At 44.1% G+C, this 19,487-nt stretch overlaps 1 long non-coding RNA gene across 1 annotated transcript in view; it reads left to right on the forward strand.

The window, feature by feature from the left end:
* Positions 1-19,487, forward strand: part of LOC121079652 — a 147,075-nt gene that overhangs the window by 126,805 nt on the left and 783 nt on the right. The window contains exon 8 of the long non-coding RNA XR_005825125.1: positions 18,660-18,791. This is a non-coding gene — a long non-coding RNA (uncharacterized LOC121079652). The remainder of the gene's footprint in view (positions 1-18,659; positions 18,792-19,487) is intronic.

The following is a 19,487-nucleotide window of genomic DNA, read 5'->3' on the forward strand; positions in this document are numbered from 1 at the left end:
GAAATAAGCGTTGTCTCAGAGCTCCCAAGCAATACCACTTACAGGTAGGATGAGAAAGTTTTAAGACCAGGCTCTTTGTCTGCTAGCCTGTCTTCTTATTGTTTCCTTGTGTGGAGGAACTGGGGATGGGGAGCCTGCCCCTGACAGCTCTGTGAGCGTGCTGCTGCGGGTCAGGACCTCTGCCTGCAGAAGGAGCACTGCCTGTAGGCCTCCCACGTCTCCTCGCAGAAACCGGGGCTGGACGCTCCGTGACACTCTGACAAAGGTCACTTTTACATCCCATCTTCGAAAAGGTCACAGCACGACCCCAGGTGCAGGAGAAGAGGAGGAGGGGGAGGAAGGCTTCTCTCTCTGTCTCTCTTTTTAGATTTGTTACTACCACTGAAAATATATACCTTGCCTTTGCCCGTCTGCCCCCTTTCCCTCTACCACACTGGTGTCTTCTTTTCCTAAATGCTATGTATAAATTTTCCCCTGTAGCCTGAACTGGCTAGTTGCTGGAATTCTCTTCTTTATCCACCTTGTTTGATCTGCATAGCTGTAGCTGTCCTATTGATACTTCTTTGAATTAATAAGCAACTTTTGGAAATGAAACAGCCTGCTCCCGGCTAGTCTTTGAAAAATAGTTGGTCAAGATTTCACTTCTATATTAAAATGAATTAATGTATCTCTATCTTAGATATGTGTAAGTGTTCTTATTATTTACGTATCTGAGTTACATCTCAAGATATGTTTATTCAGAGAGTGTTCCTTTGTTATGAACACATGCTGTTAGCCCTGCTGTGCAATCAGTAGCAGGCTAACTGAAGACCAGCTTACTTTCAGCTATGTGAGTACCTTGGAAAATCCACACCTGATTCCTGAGACCTTAAAGGAAATGTATGCAGCTTGCAAGCTACCCAGAGGGCAATCTACCTGATCCTGAACATTAACTAAGCAGATTGGTAGAGTTCTTGTGTATTGGCCGGGCCCATAGAAAAGGCAAAATCTGTGGAGAAGTAGTAACTTGCGTAAGGTCAAGAACTAGGTCATAATTGAGTTAGGCATGTCAACGAGCTGGGCTACCTGTTGAGTAAAAAAGAAAGAAATAGCTGTGATGAAGAATACCCAAAGGTGGTTCTCTGGGTTCCCAGTCAGAAGGGAGACTGTTCCACTAATTGGGTCTTAAAAGGTCTTTTCTATTCTATTTAAATTCTTATAATATGCCTCTCACCAAGATATGAGGGTGTCTGTCTAAGGATGTCTCTCTTTTCTTTCTTTTCAGCTGTGTTTATTTTCCCCTCTCCCCTTACCCATTCTTTGCAAGTTCATGAAGAGCATTCAGACCCCGTGAGGGGGTCTCTACAGATCCCCTAAGAAGATTAAGCTCTCTGAATATTTCATGCCCTGATTGACAGCTCTTGAGGACCTCTTGTAAGCCTGGCGCCCGTATTCTTGTTTAAAAAAAAAAAAAAAAGGAGAAGAAGAGGAAGAGAGAGAGAGAGACAAGAAAATCACATACACAGGGAAAAAAATTGATCCTATGGGCCTGACCTCTGTTGACGGAAGGCACTAGACAGAGGCAGTTCCTCCTGGACATCTACCCCCCCCCCGCCTCGCTCCCCACCAGGTCTCTGCTGTGAAATAAAAGGAAGGTAATGGGATTTTAAGAGGCAAGGAGCAGGCAGATGACATGGCTGCTGCCCCCTCCCCCTCCCGCGGAGCCCCCGTGCTTAGGCTCATGGCCCCTCAAGAGCTATTGTAAGTCTCCATCCCTGACTCTCACTCTGCTGCTGTTCTTCCCTTTCTAACAAGCTGACCTAGCTGAGCCCATGGCCCCTCATTAGAGGCTGAACCGAAGGCTGAGCCCCGTGCTCTCCTGCAGCCGTTTCACCCCATTAAGGGTTGCCCCCTGGTTGACAGTGGGAAAGGGAGCCGACGACCTGTAAATTCTCATCAGATTGCTTTAGATTCTCCCTTCCCCCTTAATCATCCTGTAATAGGCAGCTGAGAGAAGTTTCTTCTTTATTTAGAAAGGCAGTGCCAAGGAGATCTCCTCGCATGCAGGGTTTAGGAGACATTCGTTGATGAAAACAGGAGGAAGAGGAAGAAAGGCAGAAAGAAACTGCTCCTAACCCTTTTTGCAGATGGAGTGCAATGAGATACGCTGCTGCACTTGCAGGTACCACTGTTAAAGGCAGCAAAGTCCTCTTTGCTTCTTACCTGAAGCTAAAGGAGCAAGTGTGTTATACAGAGTCTGTTCTTGGAGCCCTGCTGGTGGCTGTTGGTCTCTTACTCCCGATTTAAAGTTTAGTTTTTAAGGTGTTTATGGGATGGTTTAGAGCCCAAAGCGCAAGGGGAGAAGGGTGTGTATGCTGCTCTGAAGCAGGTATCTCCCGGCTGTTACTGTGGAGGAAACCATTAATCTATGAGAACGCTGAATTTGCCCGAGTTCCCCATTTCACCTGTCTCTTGATGGGCTTGCTTAGGTTCACAACTAACCAAAAAGCAGATCAGTGAGAGATGTATTTAAGCAGCTGTTAGCTGCTTAAATTCCTTAAAGAATTTAACTGGGCATCTCTGGCAGAGAGCAGTTGTGTTTAAGCCACAGCAGCCAACCTCCTACTTCTGCTTTGTTCCTTACAGTGCAAGGATAGGTGGTAGGGAGGCTGTGAAGTCCTGGGTTCCCAGTCTTCACCGATAAAGCAGTAGCTGCCACGTGTGCAAGTGAACCAGCAAGAGGAAGGTCCTAGCTGTGTTTGGGGTAAGGATGGCCAGGGAACTGCAGAGGAGGATAGGAAAAGGGAAGCAGATAAGTCAAAGGCCTCTACTGCGTGCCTGGAAATTGGCACAGCTTCCTGTTGGTGAGCTTGCTGGAATCGTCCATGGTATGGGGAGCACTCCACAAATTTGGCACGATGGGATTATGGCCATGCAGGCAGACGGAATGGTTACTGCTGGATAATTAGGGGACTCTTCCAACTGTTGTGGTACTCTCATCTTTTCCTTACTCAAGAATCCAGAGCTGCTGGATTTAAATTGTCTCCTTCATATGACGAAATTTGCTCTTACGCTTGCCTTCCTGGTGTGATTGAGCCAAAGTGTAACACAAATCAATGTTAAACTCAAAAATCCTTTCTGTCAGTATTTCTGTGTGGGCCGTGCTTGGACACCCCAGTAAGACTCGGGACCTTTTTAACAGTGAACTATTCAAGTAGCATATAGGGTGTTCTATGTAAAAGGCATCGGCAGTGTTTTAAAGCTAGTTGAGCCGGTATGTTATCCAATAACATCACCTTTTTAAAGTCAATTATTATTCTTAACAACCGATTGATGTCCTATTTACTTGTGATAGCAATCTTGGTGGAATGCCAGTGCCATTCCTCAATAGTGTTTATCTTGCCAATATTCTCTGGATGGGGTATGCAGCTTTGTATCACTGCGTGCCTAATCTGTTATTTTGCTATGGGGGGAAGAGGAGAGCATCTGGATGTTTATAATCAGCATGGAAAATATTTGTATACAAACAACCTAAGGAAGCACTAGCTTTTGCTTGTCACTGGTCTCACACCACTGGTGTAAGTTTTATAAAGGCCCAGTTGGTCTGGCACAATAATACCACCCTCAGCCTAGTCCCTGTGTCGTTGGGGTACCGCTGACCTGAAAGATGGAGTTCAGGGCTCTGGACCCAGTCAGTCTCGTGTGACTGGAAGTGCTGTGTAGATAGCAAACTGACCAAGAAAAAAGTGCCAGAGGTTTTTGTGAAATTTATTTCCCTTGTACTGAAATGAAATGATGGGAAAAGGACTAGATTTTCATCTCAGCTGTAACCATTGATGTGAAGTGGAAAAAGCTCAGCAAACTTCCACATAACCTTACAGATTCAGCGATAATGAATCGGAGGTTTTTGAACTTTTTTCTAAGTTTAGAAACAGGAAGAATCTTATCCACTTCCACTTTTTTTTTGGAGTGGGTACAGTCTCTACAGACAAAATCCCATGCAATGGTCAAGAAGGCCGTTTTTCCTTCCAGGAGTAATTTCTATGTCTTATTTGATGTTAAACATGATGGAGGACACAGCTTATTGAGAACATCACATTTTTCTGGTCTGGTAGCACATAAGAAAATATTTCTGAAGACATCCCTCACCTTCTGTTTTCAGGCACCCAATATAGGAAAAATAGCTCTTCAAAGCAATCCTCATCTCTTCACGGAACTGTAAAATAATTCAAGATGTAAGGGACTTCTGGAAGTCATCTGATCCATGCTGCACTCCAAGTGGAGGGGAAGAGGAGCTCAGGACACTGCTGTCCATCCTCAGTCCCCTCCAACAAAGAGCTGGCTCTTCCCGTTAAGGTTTGGAAGAGTCAGAACTGCTGCAGCCCTGCCAGCCCTCGCTGCTGGAGTGGCCTTCCCGTGGTAGCTGTGCCAGAGGGAGGCTGTCCTCTGCCTTAGAACAGCAACGGACTGCCTTTGCTCTGGGTGTCTCAAAACTGCAAATTCATTTCAGCCACCCAAGTGGAAAAATCTGCATTGCTATGGCGGTGTGTGTGCTAACAAGTGACTGTCACGGTAATAACAGCATAAGAAAACTGAGGTTTTTCCATTAGGAATAAAAGAATGGTAATGGAAAATTTAGGATTCCTGTTGAAATAGTTATCCATGTTCAAAACCAGAGTGGAATTTCAAGTTGTTTTTTAGGGTTCTGAAATTTCTGGATCATTTTTTCCATTTTAATTTGTGGTTAGGAATAGAACCAGAGAGGCTAAGATACCTCCCAATTTCTTCTAGGAGTTGGAGCTGTGAGCAGAAGTTAAAAAATGTAGTAGAATCGCGGAAGACAATCATTTCCTCAAAGGTTTGGAGCTCAGTTTTGCAGAGTTAGGAGGTTTGCTTCAGTTTCCAGTTACACAACAGACATCCGAGTGTGTTCTTGGGTCAAACACAGGGTCAGGTTTGCAAGGAGAGCTGTGTGAGTAAGGCCCTGTAAGCGCAGGACTGGGGCCTGGAAGATTTTCCCCTCCTCAGATTGCAGTTGGTGCTCCAGGGAGTCCAAGGTGGTGGGGGAGCATTGTTGCTTTCTCCTTCCCTCATAAGGGAAACGAGATTTTCAATAAATATGATCTGTACATCTTGAGAATGTCTCTTCAACTCTGAAGAGTATCACCAGATAAACACTGGCCTTTTCACCCAAAAGTGAGCTTTTCTGCAAAAGAAAGGATCACCTTTCTGTTTGCAAAGGCTGCGTTTTGCCTTAAACAGGCTAAAATTTGGAGTTGCAAACCACGAAATACTTTTACTTGGGTAAGGTGAAATTCTTTTGGAAAAGAATTTGTCTGTAGTAAGAACTGTAAATTTAATATACCCTAATGTGCTGTCAACTGTAGATGTTTGTAAGCGTGTGGTGAGGAAGGAGTTAAAGGCTCAGCTCTATGAGCCATCCACAGCAGGGAATGACCCAGTTTAAAAGGGTTAACAGTATTTGGTTTTTCAGAACTATTTGTTATATCAAGTTAGTGCAGTAGAGGTCACACAGGTCGCTGCGCCTCCCCCTTCCCTTTCCATCCCCAGCCCCCGCTCGGTTCCTTGTTCCTTCTCTAATCTGATGACCTCAGACACAGCTCTTTCCTTATGATGTTCTTGACAGCATCTTCAGACAATATGCAGCTCGACGCCAGTTGTCTTTCCCTTTCTCTCCTGTCCCACAGGAGAAAACCTTGGATGCTAAAAGGCACTTTGTGCAGTGGGGAAAAGCCTCGGCAATTTGTTCTGTGGTTTTTGGACAAGAGCAGCTCAGAAAACAGTTTTCCTTGTGTGTGCACTCCTAGCATGACTCTCTTTTCTACCTAGCGTGTATTTCTTTCTTTCTGGGTGTTGGGCTGGTTTTTGTTGTTGTTTGTGTGTGTGTGATGAAAAGCCTTCTGTAAATCCTGATTTACGAGCTGTACCGTCTGGTCTCTTTCTTTGTCGTGTTGCCGAGGGTTGTCTTGCAAAAGTTCTGAGCAAACGCTTTTTTGAGAGTTGGCATGTTGCTATTTGCAAATGGTAATAGAAAAAGTTTTGGCTAGAATATGCACATGGGTTTAGCAGCCGAATGAGGTCAAATTTGCTATTGCAAATGTGAAAGTTTAGCACAGCAAATGCTGTTTAGAAGATTCTTATTCTTATCCCTCCCCTCTGACCTTCTCCCAGTCGAAGCTTCTCTTAGATTTTGTCAGAGTATTTTTGTGACCTACTTTTAGAGGTACCGAAGGTCCATAGTTCTCCTGAACGTGAAGGAAAACTTTGTGTTTGGTGTCTTCTGAAAATTCAGGTTACAATCAGTTCATAGCTGTCATGCTCATATATTTTTCAGTCTTACCAGCGATGCTATGTTAACCTTCTGTCATACCATGAGCAAGGAATAGAATACAAATACCCTACCTGATATGAAATGAGGAAAGGTCGTATTTCCTTGGTTCCTCATTTACTGTTTCTCACTTTTCTATGTGTTTTCTTGTGTCTCTTTTGACATCCAGTCAGCCAAGTTTTTGAGAATGTTTCTCACTTCTCATTTTGTCCAGCTGCCCATTATGCAGCCAGAGGTAGTGGAATTACTTGTGCTGCTTTGGGTAAAGCCAGGACGAGTACAACGGGCCATTTTTATTCCTCTGCAATGGTTTGGCCTGGTCTTTGAGGGATAGGATAATCTAGTCGTGGGTGTCCTTCATCTTCTAAGGGAAGTGAGTGACAGCCAGGTCCTGCTGGTAACGCTACAGCTGGTTCTTGCAGCCTTCCCAGGGCAGGTTAGTTTGCATGAATTCAAAAGCAAACTGCAACTGGAGCATGCTTGCATCTTGCATTTGCTTTCTGGTCATGTTCAAGTACAGAAGTGCTAGTAGCATGCATGTTAATTAAAAAGCAAAGTTTAAAGCTGTGTCTTCTGTTAGAACTTTTTTATACGAAACTCCAAAAAAATCCAGGATTTTAGTTCAGCCAATGCAAATTGATAGTTCCAGAGAGCAGACCCTTATGCTCAAAATTCCTTGTAACTGGCACAAAAAGAAGTAATACGTTTCATTTTGACATTTTTTCAGTTCACAACTTGCTTGTTTGTCGACACGGTACAGTCGTGTGGTGGCACCTCTGTTTCCTAGAAGCATGACTGGCTGGCACTGGGTAGTAAACACCGCGATTATATTCACTTGTATGCTTTGCTGGGTAAGTTGGAAGAAATGGCAGTGTTTGAATACAGCATGCGCTAAGCTGTTTATTCAGCTCTGATATTTAGCATAAGGCTTGGATACAAAACTGTAAAAAGTGCCTGGCAGAAAATGCGATACCGTGAAATACTTGGTGTTTTCCCAAAAGATGGTGAGGGTCTAATAGATGCAGGGTGACAGGATGCTGTACAGATACCGTGCTCAGGAAATTCTGAGTTCTATTTTCAGTTTTGACCTTAACTTGGTATCTTTAAACTAGTTAGCTATCAGTCCTGCCCCAATTTCCCGTGAATGAATTGGGGATTGTACTGTGTACTCATCCACTTCACAGAGAAACTTTCTCCTCTTTATATTATAGCAATTTATGAATGTTTGGTGACCAACAAAAAAAAAAAGGTTTGAAGTCACGAGTTTTGGAGCTAGTGGACTTCTTCAGTCAAGCAACTGTTGAACACACTGGGAAAAAAAATGAGTTTAACCTTCTTGAACCTCAGGTGGAACATTACCAGTGTTTTACATTACCCAGGAGGATAGTATAAGTATTGAATCCAGTATCTGTATGTTTCGGATCTTTGTTCTAGATTCTCTGGGATGGTTTCAAATCTTTGCTCCGGGGCCTGCCCAGATGTTTCAGGATTCTGGAGAGTTGTGGAGTTGCTGTGTCATTTGTTATGCAGCTCTCACTGTATGTCACTGTTGGCCTCAGGATTGCAGGTTTTTGGAAGCATAAATGTGGTGGAGAAAGGGACTATCTGGAGGAATTAAACAGTTTCATTTTTTATTTTGTTTCCTTTTCATAAGGAAAGGCAAAATGCTGACTTCTGTTGTTCCAGCATTCTTCTTAACCATTAAGTCATCTAGCTCACAGGACGGCATCTTAAGGAAATTTCAAATAATGGAAAGATGTATACAGTTTCTGTAGCAGGGAGGAAAGCAACAAAACAGGAGTGGAAATTGGCAGGAGGAGGTCTGAAAGGCCAAAAGTTTCCAGCTCAGAAAGACAGTGGGAGAGGAAGTCAGTGAGTGCAAAAGGATTCCCTCTCTCCCCACCTCTCGGCCCCCACCCGCTGTCCTTCCTCCCCACCCCTCCCAGGGAGATGGGAGAAGAAACTTGGCAAGCCATCTTGTCGCCAATCAATCTGTGGTGTAACAATTAGCACTTAAGCAGCACTCACGCTAAACACAGGCTCAGAAAACACTTAAAAAGGAAAAGAAAAAAAAAAACAACACACCAACACAACAACAACAGGGGAAAGCTGGAACAGATCAATGCCACGCCGAACAGGAGGCACCTAATACCCCATTATTGACGAGGACGATAGCGCTTTAAGTGTGTGCTCTCCGTGCTGAGCAATTAGCCAGCAGGACCACTGCAGTGAAGGCAACTCCACCGCAAGAACGCACCCTCCCCTGCTGCCCACCACTTCCCCCAAGAGGTGTTTGATGACAGCTTCATTTGTTAGCGTGATTCCAATAGCTGGCGGCGCCGGCATCCTTTCCATTACGGAAGGGAGTGCGAGGGAAGGCTGGGCAGTAGGTCTTCTCTCCCCCCGCCCCGGCCGGTGGTAACAGAATACAGTAGACACGGAGTCTGTCTGTGCGCTGGCTAAATTGATTGTAATGGGTTTCTTAACGTGGTGAAAGAGCCGACTGTTTTCTCGCCTCCAAGAAAGGCCGGAGGAAGGAGGAAGTGACTCCAGCGGCTGCAGCACAGTGGATGAAAGTAAACTTTTGTTTAGTAAAGAGCAGCCGACTGCAGACTGTCTCTGACCTTTCAGCTAGCTCTCAGCAACACTGTTTTGTAGAAGAAAGGAGAGAGAGTAGAAAACAAACCCTGTCAGCTTCCTGCCTTGGCTCTTGCTCTCATAATAACCCTCCTGTCTGGCTGCACTTCCCAGAAGCACACTGGAAACCTCCTAATGGCATGAAGTCGGTTTTCAGAAGGTGCCTATGGTCTTAAGGCTTTCAAAGGGAATTAATGCACATGTAGAATAGGGTTTATGTGCTTTTAATGCTTGGCTAGGCTGGGGTTTACCTCAAAAGGTGTGCCTAGCTCCTGTAATGGGATAGGCTAGGGCCAAACCTAGAGAGGATGTGGCCTTCTGAAGAGTATCCAAACAGCATCTGTTACTGATAAAGTGGTGTTTGTCTGGGAGCCCAGGAGCCATCCTGAGACCTCCCAAGCAGAGGGACTTCTCCCAGGTTAGAGTATGTCTGTGCAGTCAAATAAATCAATAAGGCGCGCACACTGGTTTGTGGTGGCAAACACATCAGGTGCTGTTGGATGCACGCACTGCTTTTCCCGGTTGTGCTGAAGCATCCCCTGCTTATCTTCAATGTTGCTGCTACTCAGGCTAGCTGGGATCTGCCTCGATAAAACAGCACTGGGGGCTCCCCAGAGTAACATGACTGTTTTCTGTCCAAGGAGTACCATGGTGTCACATCTGAGAAGCCTTGTTCAACAAATAAAATAGATGACGTGGATTTGCCAGTTTTTCTGGGAGGTAGTTTGTATTGTAGTAGCTCTCTGTTCAGAAATCCGTCCTGTTCAGCTGTCGTGGGCCGTTCCCACATGAGCAAGTTGTGCTGAAGTTGAAGAGGCTGGCCTTTTGAATTCCTCATTACTGCGGATATGCTTTGGTTCCCTCTTCTCCTTCTGTGCTGTGAGTCTCTTAGGGTACAGCACTGACGGATACCACGACAGATAGGAGGCCCAGACACCTGGCGTGCAGGCAGTGCCGTATCATTGGTGAAGAAGAAGAGAATTTATGTTTGATGTCACAGTAGTGTCACTTGGATTACAGGTTGTTACACACCTTCCAATCTTTGCTTCATTTAGAAAACAAATTTATTTTGCAAGTTAGATCTTCTGAGTAAAGAAAGGAGGCTGAGAAGTACAACTTCCCGTGCCATTGTAACCAGAAGCTGCTGTTTGCTCCTGACCAGGAGGCTTTCCGATGATGCCAGATGGGGCCATTAAAGCTGTGCAAACAATAAGGAGCACATAGGGGAGGCTGTTAATGGGTTTCTTTTGGAAGCATCAGCTGGAGTTGCTGAATGGGGCACATGACCTATTAAAAAAAGCCACTTGAGAAATCTCTGTGCCTGCTGCAATGATGGGATATTTTTACCCTCCCTGTTTATGCCAACCCACTAAGGATCTGACATGCTGGACGCTCACACACTTGTGTTTGCAGCTTTGCTCACTTGCCAATATGCTTTATGGCTTGTGCTATAAAGCACTAAGATCAATGGACTGGATGAAGCATCCCGACCACATTGTTTTGAATAGGGAGGAAGCCACGTTTAAGGAGATGGCTTCCACAGAAGCGTTGTTTGATTACCGCTTCTGGGAAGGGGAAGCCTACTTTTAGTGCACATTCTTTCAGTGGTTACAAAGCGGTATTTGGCATGGAAAGCAAGCAGCAACATGCACAGTTAGAGATAGCTAGCAGAAGACTTGTCAACGCCTAAGTTCTTAGGCCTTGAGTTGTGATGAGCGTGCTTATGTGATGCAGAGATTCTGGTAGAGCTTGGTAAAGGAATGAGCTTCACCTCACATGAGGATCAGCTACTGAGTCACTTTCTGTCATAAGAAGGGAAATGCCTTTACCTACAGTGGTCAAAAACAAAAAAAAATGTACGCGATGGAGAATTGAAGTTAAAAAAAAAAAAAGAAAAGAAAAGAAAGGATATACACCTTAGCTGTAGACCAGATTTGAAATTGTTCCATATTGTGAGAGTATTTTCAGTCTATCTTCTGGGACAGAGTATTCCAACATCCTGCCTTGGGATTAGGGAGGCTGTGCTCATTATCACAACATAAGTTAGCTAGAGATTGTGGTTTTGTATTCAGCAGTTTCAGTGAAGAATTGTTCCTTTAATCACAGCAAAAATCATCTCTCAGGTAGCTCCGATTTTATGGCCGCCCACTTTGATGTGGTCATTGCTGTTCAGCTCATCCATATGACTGCAAGCTCCTCTGTATGCTCCCAAATGGTGCTGTTACATTTATTTCCAAATAGTACAATGCAGAGGTGTTGATAGGATCTTGCTGAGAGAAAGTCAACAAGAATAGAACAGGCCTTGAAGGAAACCTTCAGGAAAAGCATGAGAAGGAACGTTGCATTTGGGTTTGTCTGTGCTATAATAGTGAACAATAACAGAATAACCAGGGAAAAGAGAAGGGTGCTTGTTAGCAGGGAACAGCAACAAGAGCAGGGCTGCTCCGTGGGGGACGATGAGCTGGGAGCTGAGTGTGACCGTAATCCAGGCAGGGCTGGTGCCCTCACCAGCCAGGGTGTAGTCCCCCGGGACTAGAAGACTGACACGGGTGGTGGAAGCGACACCTTCCATTCACAGACTCATTTGCCCAGACAGACAGATGCAATGTGATGAGTTGCATCGGAGGTCAAAACGGGAAGTCCAGCCAGTGAACGAGGAGCAGCAAAGGACAGGCAGGACGCAGATGTTTCTGTGTTGTAGCTCAGGCAAGGAGTGGAGCTTAAATGAAACTTCAGAACCAAGGAGCAGAGGGTTCTTGGGTGGAGGTCCCAAGTGAGGCTGTGCAAGGCTGTTAATTTCCATTAGTACACTCAGGGCATGAAAGGGAAGGATGAGGGGGGGTCTGCATCTTTGCAGCGGTGCCCTAGCCCTTTTCTCCACAAAGAGGGCTAAAGACTAGTTTTTCAGTTTGACACAACATCCCCTTGAAATTGCGTGAGATGCAACTTGACGAGTTTGCTGGAGCTACAAAAGGAGTGTGTGCTTTGAATTGCAAGAGTGTTTTGTCAAATTCTTAGGCAGTCAGTGACAGATCATTAAATTAAACTTGGAGACAGACTTAGCGTGTTTCACATGGCAAAATGAAATCTCGAGCCGCTTCAGACTCGTAATGTTTCATACTGGCATGGAAAACAAAATTTCACAATGCCAGAACCTCCTGGTTTGTCTGACTTCAAAGGAGGTGCTTTCTCTGAGTTGTTTGCAAACAGCAGTGAAGAACTGATAAGGGAACTTTCCACATATCATCATTTCTCCCTGCCTTTGCTGTGTGCCGGAACTTGAGAGAAAGAAAAAATGTGGCAATATGGTCCTTGCCTCTGCACATCTAGCTGTAGTTCCTAAACCCCCAAAAGCATGAATATGCAGTTCTGCAAATCCCTCCTGTCCCGTGCCTGTGTCTGGGAGCCCTTCCCATCCCATCTGACAGGATGCATCACCTGAAGGAAAATCAGCTTGAAGTGTTTTCTCTCCCACTTGCCACCTTCCAACTTTGGTTGCTGAGAGAAGAAGAGAAAGGCTTTTAACACCATCCAGTGACCCAGCTCTAAGTACAGTCTCCTGGATTTGATCTAGCTGGGGAGACAGGAGGTCAGCTGCAGGGGCCAGGAAGAGTGAGAGAAACCATGTCAACAGGCTGCTCCCACCGTGTCTGAGTGGTGAATGATGAGCATGTGACACGGTAGAAGGAGTGAGGGTGCTCACCTGGAAAATGTTGTGGGAAGCCTGTCATGGATGTTTAAGTGCTGACAAGATGTGTCTGAGATATCCTCGCAGTACAGTTAAGTATATAAGAGTAATCTTCCTCGTGGTTCCCAATTCGGAAGCAAAGTTGCTGTCCTGGTTCATAGTAGGAGAATGAGCAGCACTTAGAGCTCAACATGGGGGGAGTGAAGTCATTTTTCAACATGGAATAACACTTCTCTACTTATGGAAGGACTGAATGGGCAGATGAAGATGGGGATTAAATTCTGCCATCTTGCCTTGATCCATTGGTCTGATCCCTAATTAGCTGGAACCAGGAAAAACTCAGTTTGCCTGAACAGGTTTTGAAGTCATCTCTCAGGAACATACCTGGATCACTAAATCCTTTGATCCAACACGTGACGACTTTCTGAGAAAAATATCCATGGGATGAATCAGCTGTCTTAAATGTGTGTCTTTCAATGGTCAAATGCATCCCACGTTACCTCCAGGAATGTTGCAAATCAGGTTGGAGACAGCATTGGGTGAATCTGATTCCCGAAGTAGTCCTGCTGTACTAGTTGGTGTACTAACGTGCAGCAGAAAAATCCGACCAGCTCGGGGTTTTATAATCGATGTACATAAGTACTTTTAGTCCTGTAGCATCGTCTGTAAGCAATGAAAACACATTGGAACTAAACTATATCAGTCGTGAGAAATGGATGTGATATAGCAGGGGTGTCATGGACACAGTGCAAAGCAATTTACCCTGCTGACGAACTATGGGTACCATGTTTTCTCAGGTTTCCCAGTCAGCTTGTTCCAAGTTAGCTCAGCTATCTGTGCATTGGCACTCCAGTATGCTTTGGACATGGTCAGACACGTGCACTGGGGGGTACTGGCCCAGAGTCCCCTGACGTGCTGTCGGTTAAGAACCAAAGTAACGCTAGAAGTCCCTAGTGGTGCAAAGGGAAGGAATGTATGGATTTTCTATAGTGAGTGGTCTTTGGAGATAATGTCTTAGTGGGTTTGAGCATGTACCTCCCAATGCCTTGTCAGGAAGCACACAAGCACACTCTACAACCAAAGCTAATCATCTTCTGAAAGGAGATGACTGGTCTGATTCCGACATCCATTTAAATCAGTAAGATGTCCTTGACTTCCCTGCAGTTTTCCTACTTACAACGTGATGAGCAAGCTCAGAACCAGGTTCTCGCCTTTTCGTTGATCTAGGCTCAATGCTTCAGTGAAATCAAAGTAAAAAACTAAAATTTCTACTGCCCGAATGAGGGAAAAAAATTGAATCTGTTTTATTTTCTCTTCCTTTGTTTGTTGCTCATAATCTTAATTGCTTGACTTCTGTCATTCTGCAATAGTCAGCTGCGAGAGCTTTGTAATGTTTAGCCCCTGAGCCTGACCTTCCAATCCTAGCAAAGTCAAAAGGAGAGGAAAGAGTTTTAACAGGATTTAATTGGGGTCGTCTTTGCCCATCAGCCTCTTCCTGCTCTCCACCTGCGGGGGTTTGAGCTGGGGCCCTACTAACTGGTGAAGACGGAAGGGTGGGGAGAGGAAGATATCTCCACGTCAGAGCCGTGCAGCTGTCATTCTGGCTTACTGGGCAGACAGGAGATGGTGCCTGCAGGAAACAAAGATGGTTCCCACCTGTCCTGAGCTAATGAGGATGTTTCTGATGTCAATAAATGTTTCCTGATCACAACAAAAAGCCAGTAGAGTTCACAACGCACTCATGAAAAACAGGCAAGTAGAGAAGGTGGAAGACATATGTGAAAGAATGGGGGAGTAGGATGCAGATGAGAGAGAAGAATGTGAAGAGAGGTTATTTATTTGAAAGAGGAGAAAAAAGATAGGGGAAGGAAAAGAGAAAGTATAACATGGCAAAAGGAGAAAAGAAGTATTTCTGGAGGGAATGGAACAGCAACAGAGAAACAGATGTAAGAGGACCTGAGGTGAGAAAGGTTGAAAGCACGTTGGAAATGGACAAGAAGAAAAAGTCGTAAAGGAACAATGGAAGAAAGCACTAACAGGTGGAGAGAAGTGTTTAACCTAACAGATCCTTTTTGCAGAAAAGCTTGAGAAGCCCAGAGCAGCAAAGGATGGGACAGAGCTTGTAAGAGGAACCCTGGGCATAGAGAAGTGAAGGGAAAGGATGAGGGGAAAGTCCTTCTGACATTAATGCCAAGTTTTTAGTCTTACCCTTGAAGTAGTCAATTGACTGGAGAGCAAAAATAAGACATCTACATCAAGTTAGATGACAGGAAGAGAAGTGCAAATGGGAAACCTGAACCAGGCATTATATGATTGTTGCTGGTGGGCATCCTGTGCTCCAAACTACAGCATGGGCATGCTTTAAACACACCCTGGGAGGGGGGTAGGGCTGAGAGGCAGGCAGCTCTCCGGCTGCTGGAAGCTGAGTTGATGCGCTTTCAGTAGAGATGATTGATAGCTCTGGTTTTTGGTTTGACTGCTAAAACTCAATATAGACTTGGCCTTGGATGCCCATTATCATGTGCATCCTCTGTCTAAAATCTGAAAATATGTTTCTAAGGGAAGCGTTGCAGTAGCAGAGCAGTTTTGAAAATCTAGTCTGTGAGCTGAAATCACCCATCTGTTTGTAGAAAAGGAGCCAATGTTTGTGTCCTTTCACACTGCTTGGGATCTGTGCAGGTATTTCTGCTCTTAGTAGAGGACACCACTATTCTGAAGGGAATTCTATAGACTGGTATATAATGCAGAATTTGATCTAAATAACTTGGAAAAATAGTGTTTGACTGTGAATAAGCAGAGCACATGCTGCATAATCAGCAATAAAGTTCAAATTCCATTTTGGTCCTGGACCAAAGCCATGTGAATCATTAGATTGTAAAATAACAAACTAAAACAAAACTCCAAGAATTTGCTGTTGATACAGCACAGTATGTAGTTTCAAGTGTTATTTTTTAGCACATCTTATGCTCAAGTTGGTACAATACTAACTGCAAACTAAGCACATCAGTAGGATGTTTCAAAAACAATCTGGCTCAAAAAAAAAAAAGATTTTGGAGATAGAACTACCATGCATACCTGTTTAAATCTAAACCTTCCCTTCCTAAGAGACCTAACTGGTCAGTGCTTGAATTACTCAGCTATCCTGGTCCTCAATCTATCTTCATCATTGCTCTGTGCATCCTCTCGTTTTCTTCTGAAACAGTTTTTTTTCTTTCTGGACATTTCTCTGTCCATGCAAGTTTGCAGTAAGCAATTTCAAGAAATTGCCAGAGTTCCCTAGGCTCTCGGGAAGGCAGCAGAGCTATGATGAAGCAAGTGTTTGTTAGCAATTCTTTGCTTTGTATTCAGTTCCTAGGTGTGTATTCCTTGCTCTTACCTGAAATACTTAAGCAGGAATTTTAAATCCAGAAATGTCTGTTAGGCTGATGTAAAATGACCAATGAATACAGCACAGGGAAAGAACTTCCCTCAGGAAATCCACATCAACCCTGTGATTTTGCCAGCATTTCAAGGAAAATCTTCAGTCTTGCCACAAAGCAAGAGAGAATCCGTTTTAAGTATCGCACAAAGTATGACCGTTGAGTAGTAAGCCATCATAGTCCAAGGTGGGATAGCAAGTATCATCTGTGATTTACTGATAAGAAGCAGGTAGCTGAGGTAGCAGTTATGCCCAAAGTGTATCACTTCTGCCCCGATGTAGGAATAAAACTATGGCTTTATATTCCTTGAAAACCTACTCCTTTATCCTTTCCCTGGAACAGATTTACTATAGAAGTTCAACCTGGTCTTGGTCACACGTTTTTGTCAAAATAAGGTTTGGAACTCCTCCCTGCCACCCAAGATAATATTTCTTATTATCAACACATGTAAGTGTGCTGATATTTCTTAAAATCCTGTGAAAAAATTTACTTTGGAAAACTGATTCTTCCCCTCCTAGTATCAGGTATCTTATGTAGAGGTTCATATGTGTTTTCCACATTGCTTTCAAATTGCGTGTCCATAACAGCACTTGGAGTAACAGTGATGGGTTATGTGGCATCGAGGGTGGGATTTATCTCATTCTGGTCTAGTTATCTTAAGACCTTCCATCTGATCCAAACTATTCACCGCAGGTCTTCTGTAGTCGGTATGAGAAGATCTGCAGCTCCAGAACACAAATCAACCCATCTTAAAAGAGGTGTCAAACTAGAAATGAAATCTATTCAGAGTCACACTGTCCTGTTCAAAACAGGAAGACACTTGAATCTACAAAAGGAGCCCAAATATTTACATTGGTGCTAGGTAGCAGTTGTCCTTCGTGAGTTTAAAAATAAAATGAAAGCAACGAGTATTCCCTCAGAGTATGTTCTGTTATAGCAGCGGTAGTAGTGCGCTGTCTCAGCTTGGTGTTGTAAAGCAGTGCACAAAGCTACAGAATTTAAGAAGTGAATTTTAAATTAACAGGGAATACAAACACAGAAATATGTACCTATTTACCTCTGCATTAAAAATTATGGGATTTCACTCTTGTCAGATACCTGCAAAGCATTGTTCTGAAGGAGAACAAAACCAAAGTGAAAATGTTACAGTAGTGCTGAGCAGTGCTCAGGTGTTGCAGAGCAGTGTAACTTTAGGCTGTTCTTCTAATTATCCCCATCATTTCCCTGCGTTTGTCACTGGCCAAGAGCAAGACTGGGCAACCACCAGCTCATTTCCTAATAAGTTTACTTCTGAGTTGAATACACGTTATTAGTGTTTATTGGGTGCTCCCCTGTGAAATGCCAAGCGAGGCAAGTTGGATCACCAGCGAGGCGTTTTACTGGCTCTGTCCTGCTCTGTCCCTATTGGAAGCTGGGGTTGTGACAGTCACAGTGAGCAGTCACAGCTGAACCCTAGCGGGGCCACACCAACATGGCCCTCAAGTTTCAGACTTGGAAGTTTTAAATGAAGACATTGGGATCTTTCTCTCATCCCCAACCCCCCTCTGCTCCCCTCTCTGCTTTCCTCTGTGCAGAAATGCACCGTGATGTAAGTGGACAACACAGGGAGTCAATAAAGGGGGGATCGGAGAGCCTAGGAGGAGGTTGCCTGCAGCAACAGAGAAGACGCAATTACTGCAACAACTGTCCAACCAACCACAGCCAGGAGACTCCACTTAATCTAATTGAGTGTGAAGGCAGGCTGGAGACACAGGACCCGCTCCTCCATCCCCCCCTCCCATAATATAGACACTACTGGCTGCTAATTGGCGCCAGTGGGCTGGTGCTAATTGTGCTGATGTCTTGGTCTGAGGACAGGCATGTGAAGGATGAAGGGGTCTGCTGGGAATAGGAGGGGGGGAGAGTGAGGGAGACAGTGGTCATAAAAGTTGGAACAGGGCTTTAATTTCATATCAAATATTTAAGTAAGTGAGTGGAAGATCTGTGAACTCTCTTTGTGGTAACCCGCAAAAGGCCTTGGAGAATACCACCCCCCTCCCTCTAGTCCCAGTGATGAGCTATCTGAAGTGCTGTGTTCCTCTTCCTCCTTAGCTTTGTTTAATTAATTGTGAGAATTGCTAATGATCTTTTATTTCTCTTTATATATTCTCTGCTTTCTGCCATTGCTGCTTTTTGATTCTTTAGTTCAAAGATTCAGCTTTGCTAACTCTAGGGCCATCAGATGTTTCCATCACGTGGAAATTTTAGCCAAACAGAATGACAGCTAAGGCTGTGATCGTGTTCATAACCCTGAAATTGGGTAAGGTCTGATTTGTATGTGCAAGGCCAGGATGAGCAGCGGTGACAGCGTGTAGCGTGCTTTCTTATAAAGGTCTGATCCAACTTCCGGTGATAGAGACTTAAATGTGTCCTCTGTTAGTAAGCCTTGTTTATGTAGAAAATGTTGAGGTATTAAGCGTGCAGGTATACATGGTAACGCTAAAACAACCATTTGTCCCCCCGAATGGTATAGTCATATGAATGTTGCACATTTCACACTGTTTATTTTGCTCTACTTCTTTTTTTTTTTTTTTTTTTTTTTTTTTAGAGAAATGTGTGTTCTGTGGATAGCAGTATCTATGGAACAAATTACTGTGTGCTGACCCTCTTCTAGCTCCTTATCCCCTCAGCTCATGCTGGAGGTGAATGCTGTGTTTGATTAGTCTGCAGAGATGCTTGCGTGAGTACTCTTCAACCTGTGTTACTCAAATCAGCATGGCTGTTTGGGTAGTAAGCTTCTAAAATATGGGCGGGTGGGGTGGGGTGGAGAAGAAAGCTGGAACTGGAGTCACTAATTATTTCCACTTTACAGACAGACATGGCAAAATATGTCTGTCCTCTGTTATTTCCACATTAGGACGTAGGTTGGTATAACTACATAGATAAGAACTCATACTCCTTGCCTTATAAAAGTACAAGTTTTAGCTTGATCCTAAGTTAGAAATGTTTCAGTGTACTGTGCTGCATTCGGAACAGATCTGCTGTTGACAGTGACATCTTTCAAACGTCTGTTACAAAGCCCAGGGTTCTGTTTGCAGGAGGTGAGTTGTTAACTTTGGTATTTTGGCTCTTTGATCCAAGCTGATCATATTCTATTTCTATAATTTTTCCTGCTGATTATGTTAAAGTTCTCAGTCTTCATCTGCTCAGATCATGAAGAGCAGCTCTTTGTCCTCATGTGACTTGCTATCACAGAACTCTTTGTTGTTTGCTTGGATTTTTTTTCCCCAAAAACCTTTGTTCTCTTTGTGCTCCCAAAGAAATCTGTTATCTTATAATCTGTTTTTCTAGAATGCAGGTTTGTGGAATATCACTTCCTGCCCTTGACATACATCTGCTATGTATTATAAATTCTCATTTAAAAATACATATATAT

This window comes from Cygnus olor, chromosome 17 (genome assembly GCF_009769625.2).
Source record: "Cygnus olor isolate bCygOlo1 chromosome 17, bCygOlo1.pri.v2, whole genome shotgun sequence".
NCBI classification, from domain to species: Eukaryota; Metazoa; Chordata; class Aves; order Anseriformes; family Anatidae; genus Cygnus; species Cygnus olor.